This window comes from Leptonychotes weddellii, unplaced genomic scaffold, assembly GCF_054177405.1.
Source record: "Leptonychotes weddellii isolate Sample4059 unplaced genomic scaffold, ASM5417740v2 HiC_scaffold_13055, whole genome shotgun sequence".
Taxonomy (NCBI): domain Eukaryota; kingdom Metazoa; phylum Chordata; class Mammalia; order Carnivora; family Phocidae; genus Leptonychotes; species Leptonychotes weddellii.
This window is the reverse complement of record NW_027709905.1, coordinates 1-5899: the sequence shown is the minus strand read 5'-3', so window position 1 is coordinate 5899 and position 5899 is coordinate 1. Positions and strand designations below refer to the sequence as shown.

The 5899-nt window shown below is 36.4% G+C and overlaps 1 pseudogene; it reads right to left on the bottom strand.

Annotated features, from left to right (window-relative positions):
- Window positions 1–4951: 4951 nt before the first annotated feature.
- On the bottom strand, window positions 4952–5894 carry LOC102749046 (large ribosomal subunit protein uL1m-like; annotated as a pseudogene).
- Between the last annotated feature and the right edge of the window lie 5 nt (window positions 5895–5899).

Genomic DNA, 5899 nt, shown 5'->3' with positions numbered 1-5899 from the left:
TCTATAGCGCATTAGCTGGTACTTCCAGTACAGTGTTGAAAAGGAGTAGTGAGGGGCGCCTGGGTGGCTCAGTCATTAAGCGTCTGCCTTCGGCTCAGGTCATGATCCCAGGGTCCTGGGATCGAGCCCCGCATCCGGCTCCCTGCTCCGTGGGAAGCCTGCTTCTCCCTCTCCCACTCCTGCTGCTTGTGTTCCCTCTCTCGCTGTATCTCTCTCTGTCAAATAAATAAAATCTTTAAAAAAAAAGAAAAAAGAAAAGGAGTAGTGAGAGGGAGCATCCTTGCCATCTTTCTCTTAATGGGAAAGCTTTCCCTCTTCCATCTTAGTGGGAAAGCTTCATGTTTCTCACCATTAGGTATAATGTTAGGTGTAGGTTTTTTGTAGATCTTTTTTTTTTTTTTTTTTTAAATCAGGTTGAGGAAGTTCTTTTCTCTTCCCAGTTTACTTTTTTTTTTTTAAATCAAGAATGAGTGTTCAGGATTTTAAATGCTTTTTCTGCCTCTGTTGATATGTTCATGTGATTTTTCCTTTAGCCTGTTGTGATGGATTACAATGATTTTCAAATGTTGACCAGTCTTGCATGCCTGGGGAAAAAATCCCAATTGGTTGTGGTATGTAATTCTTTTTAAACATTGTTGGATTCAATTTCCTAATATTTTTTTGAGAATTTTGCATCTATATTTATGAGAGATAGTAGTCTATACTTTGTTTTCTTGTAATGTCTTTGGCTTTGGTATTAGGGTAATGCTGGCCTCATATGATGAAATACTCCCTCTTCTGTCTTCTGAGATTGTAGAGAACTAGTAGAATTTCTTCCTAATATGTTTGGTAGGATTCACCAGTGAACTATTCTGGGTCTGGTTCTTCTGTTTCAGAGAGTTTTTAATTATTGATTCAATTTCTTTGATACGAACCTATTCAGATTATTTCTTTTCTGAGTTTTAGCAATTGTGTCTTTCAAGGCATTATTTCCATTTCATCTAGGTTATCAAATATGTGGGCATAAAGTTGTTCATGGTATTCCTTTATTATCCTTTTAATGTCCTTGGGATCTAAAGTGATGTTCCCATTTTCATTTCTGTTATTAGTAATAATTCCTTTCCTTTTTTAGCCTGGCTAGAGGTTTATCAATATTATTGATCTTTTTAAAGAACCAGCTTTTTGGTTGCATTGATTTTTCTCTATTGATTACCTGTTTTCAATTCATTGATTTCTGCTCTAATTTTTCTTTTCTAATGCTTGCTTTGGATTTAATTTGCTCATTTTCTAGTTTCCTAAGGTGGAAACTTAGATGATAAATTTTAGATCTTTCTTCCTTTCTAATATATGTATTCAATGCTAAATTTCCTTCCAAGCACTGCTTTTATTGCATCCCATGAATTCTGGTGTTATCATTTAATTCAAAATATTTTTTTATTATGTTATGTTAATCACCATACATCATTAGTTTTTGATGTAGTGTTCCATGATTCATTGTTTGCATTTAAAATTTCTTTTGAGATTTCTTTTTTGACCCACATATTATTTGAAGTATGTTGTTTAATCTCCACATATTTGGGGATTTCCAGTTGTCTTTATCTTACTGATTTCTAATTTAATTACATTGTGGTCTGAGGGTAGATATTGTATGATTTCTATTCTTTAAAAATTTTCAGTGTTTAGACAAAAGCAGAGAGGGAGACAAACCATAAGAGACTCTAAATCTCAGGAAACAAACTGAGGGTTCCTGGAGTGAAAGGGGGGTGGGAAGGATGGGGTGGCTGGGTGATGGACATTGGGAAGGGTATTACTATGGTGAGCGCTGTGAATTGTGTAAGACTGATGAATCACAGACCTGTACCCCTGAAACAAATAATACATTATATGTTAATAATTAAAAACAATTTTTTTTCAGTGTTTTAGGACCAGAATGTGGTCTGTCTTGGTGAATGTTCCATGTGAGATTGAGAAGAATGTGTATTCTGTTGTTTCTGGATAAAGTAGTCTACAGATTATTGATTATATTCAGTTGATTGATGGTGCTTTGAATTCAACAACATCTTTACTGATTTTTCTCCTTGCTGTATCTGTCCCTTTCTGAGAGAGGGATGTTGAAGTCTCCAACTATGATAGTGGTTTTATGTATTTCTCTTTGCAGGTTTATTAGTCTTTACCTCCAGTAGTTTGATGCTCTGTTAGGTGCATACACATCAAGGATTATTATTTCTTTTTTAAAATTGACCCTTTTATCATTATATAAACCCTTTTTAATCCCCAATAACTTGTCTTGCTTTGAAGTCTGCTCTGTCTGAAATTAATATAGCTACTCCTGCTTTCTTTTGATTAGTGTTGGCATGGTATATTTTTCTCTATCCATTTACTTTTAATTTATGTGTCTTTATATTTAAAGTGTGTTTACTATAGACAACACATATTTGGGTCTTCTTTTTTTATCAGATCTGACAATCCTTTTTATTTAAAAAAAATTTATTTGAGAGAGTTAGTGTGAGTGGGGGGATCTCAACCAGAGTCCCCACTGAGTGCAGAGCCCGCTGTGGGGCTCGATCCCATGACCCATGGTCATGACCTGAACCAAAACCAAGAGTCAGATGCTCAAACAACTGAACCACCCAGGCACCCCAAAATCTGTCTTTTAATTGGTGCATTTGGACCACTGATGCTCAAAGTGATTATTGATATATTTATATCTACCGTATTTGTTACTATTTTCAATTCTTTGCCCTTTTTCTTATTTTTCTTTTTTTGGCTTTAATTGGGCATTTTATATGATTACGTTTTCTCCTTTTTATATCATACTTTTTTTTTTTTTTTACCTTTTTTAGTGGTTCCCATAGAGTTTTCAATATAAACTTACAACTAATCCAGGTTCGCTTTCAAGTAATATTATGCCACTTTATGGGTAGTGAGAATACTTTATAATAACAAAATAATCCTAATTCCTCCCTTTTGTCCCTTCATTGTTATCATTCATTTCATTTGTACATAAGCACACACAAAGTACACATAGTTGAATATAGTGTTTCTATTATTTTGAACAAAGTTATCTATTAGATCAGTTAAAAATAAGAAAAATGAAGGTTTTAATTTTACCTTCACTATTCCCTCTCTGATGCTCTTCCTTTCCTCTGGATCAGAGTGTTTCAAACCTGTATCATTTTTACTCTCTAAAGAACTTTTAATATTTTTTGCAAGACAGCTCTCCTGCCAAAAATTCCTTCAATTTTTGTTTTGAGAAAATCTTTGTCTTCACTTTTGAAGACCACATTCTGGGTCCTAAAACACACTGAAAATTTTTACAGAATAGAAATCATACCGTTCCTGCTTACTTTGAGCTATGCTACAGAATTCTAGGTTGGTGGTTTTCCCCCCTCTCAACACTTAAATATTTACTCCTCCCTCCTTCCTTCCATGGTTTCTGCAAAGTTGGATGTTATTCTTAAATTACTTTTCACCTATAAGGTAGGTAGCAATTTGTCAGCTGCTGTTCAGGTTTTCCTGCCCTGGCACGATTCCCTTGGAGGTAACTGCTCCAGTAGGTTGTAGTTTTCTAGCTTTGCCTGTCTCTCCCATTTGGGAGACAGTGGCTTGCACTTTGACCTCACTTCCCTTATGGATCTAGGAAGAGCTGTTTGTTCAGCTTTTTCTTGCTATTAGGACAGAGTAGCAACTTCTAAACTTCTTACATGCAGGACTGGAAACTGGAAGTCTAGAATTCTTAGTTCAAAGTAATTTTTTTTTGTCTTCATATATTCTTGTCAAAGAGAGGCCTGATGCCAGTAGTGTTAACTTGTATATAATTTGTTTTCCTTAGCCTCTGGCAGTTTTTAGGATTTGTTCTGTAGTGTTGGTACTTTGAAATTTTCCTTTTAAAACATCATCTGGTTCTATACTGACGGGGGATGAACCCTTTAGAACCCAAGACTCCAGACCAAAGGAATCTCTTCCACTCGATTTGTCTCTCTACATTTTCTCATTTATCTCCTCTCTGTTAGGTAGATGTTGTAATTTTTGGACCTGTCTCAGTACCTTTTAGCTTCATACTTTCTCCATCTGTACTTCTAGGGTGAGTAATGGGAGACACCTTGTGATCATCCTGCTGACAGCTTTGCTCTTCAGCTGTATCCCTTGACTATTTGGCCTGATTTTTTTTTTTTTTAATTTAATGGCTCTGATATCCTCTTCTATGCCTCTGGGATATTTAATAGAGTTCTTTATTCTGTGGACTTTAAAAAAATTTTTTGTTGTTTGGGCCTTTCATATTATTGGCTTTCTTGAAATATTTCAGTGATTCATGGTTGCAGTTTATTTAGTTGCTCACTTTTGTGTTGCAGTTTCTTTTTGTGGATTTTTTCTTAAGATTTTATTTATTTGAGAGAGAGAAAGTACACAGGTGGGGGGGGGGCGAGGAGCAGAGGGAGAAGACAAGCAGACTCCACGCTGAGCATGGAGCCTGATGCAGGGCTTCCTATCAGGACCCTGAAATCATGACCTGAGCCAAAACCGAGTGGGATGCTTAATCGACTGAGCCACCCATCGGTGGATGGGAGCAGTGAGCTGTGCTGCCAGGTGAATATATGCCAGTATTTTGATTCTGAGTATAGGGTGCTCTTCTCTTGAGGGTAGGCAAGTACCTGGGGGGCACTGCCCTGCTTCTCCAGTTCCAATAGCTTCACTTACTGTTGTGGAATAGGTTGCGTATAGACATCCCTTCTACCTACCACTTGGCCCATGGTTGGGGAATGGGACTTATTTAGCTATTCTGCATCAACTCCCTAATGAATCACCCTGCCCAGTACCCATCAGTACCCTCCTACTCTCTGCATCTGTTGATTCTAGGTTCTAACCCATTCCTCTGTTTGTAGTAGTCTTTACTGGTTTTGTGTTGTAGTTACCTCATTTTATTTGCCTATAGCTTTGATTCCATCTGCCCTTTTTTTTAAAGAAATTACAGTTTTATAATTTTCTTTGTTGCTTCTTAATCCACTGAAAATAATTTCATAATATAATATTTTTAGGGATCTTCTTTGTTACTTTCTGCGGTTTTACTTCTTTAGACAACAATGGCTTGATCTTTAGTAACAAACCTTCACTTGTTGAAGTATGAAGGAAAGCTCATACCACGAAGGTCCCAAACTGAGTGGTCTGTGCTTATAAATTTCACTGATAACTGCTGGCAGATTTGCAGCTATCTGGTCACTTAGCGTATGCAGTGTTTCTGTTTTGGTCTCGAGAAAGTTCACCCTTTCTTCATCTACTTTAATTTCATGTCCAATTTTAAATAATTCAAGCATTTTGGGGATGTCACGGCCAATGGAATTTCGAGTTGGTTTTGGAAATCTTTTTTTCAGCTTTTTCTTTAATGGATTAAGCTCGGGCATTATTTCTGGAACAGCTACATAAAAGTCTGATTGAATTTCATCATCCAAAATCTTCTGAATTAGATTAATTCCTCCTGCAAATGCAGCTCCATTTTCTTCTGCTATTTTAATCTCTGCTGCATTCCCTGTAAATACAGCAACTTTATTGATTTCTGAAACGAATGGGTATGGAAAACAAAGAACACTGGCAAATGGCTCCACTTTTTTCTTCTTCCCCAGTGCCATATCCAGTGTCAAATCAAGATAAACACCTTACTTTAGATTAGTAAACTCTAGAGTTTAAAATTTCTTAAGTAACTGAATAGCTTTCTCCACCTCCTATATCTGCCTTGGATATAAGTGCTTTAAGTAGACATCATCCTCAGGTTCACCTTCCATAAAGCAGTAGGACTTTATTTTTTCTATTTCATCTTTTTTCTCATCTGATGCTTTGTCTTTCACACCTTTTTTTGTTTTCTTTGCAGGCTTTGTAGCAGCAGCAAAATGTCTGCTGGGCACCTGAACATGTAGAACAAGGATGT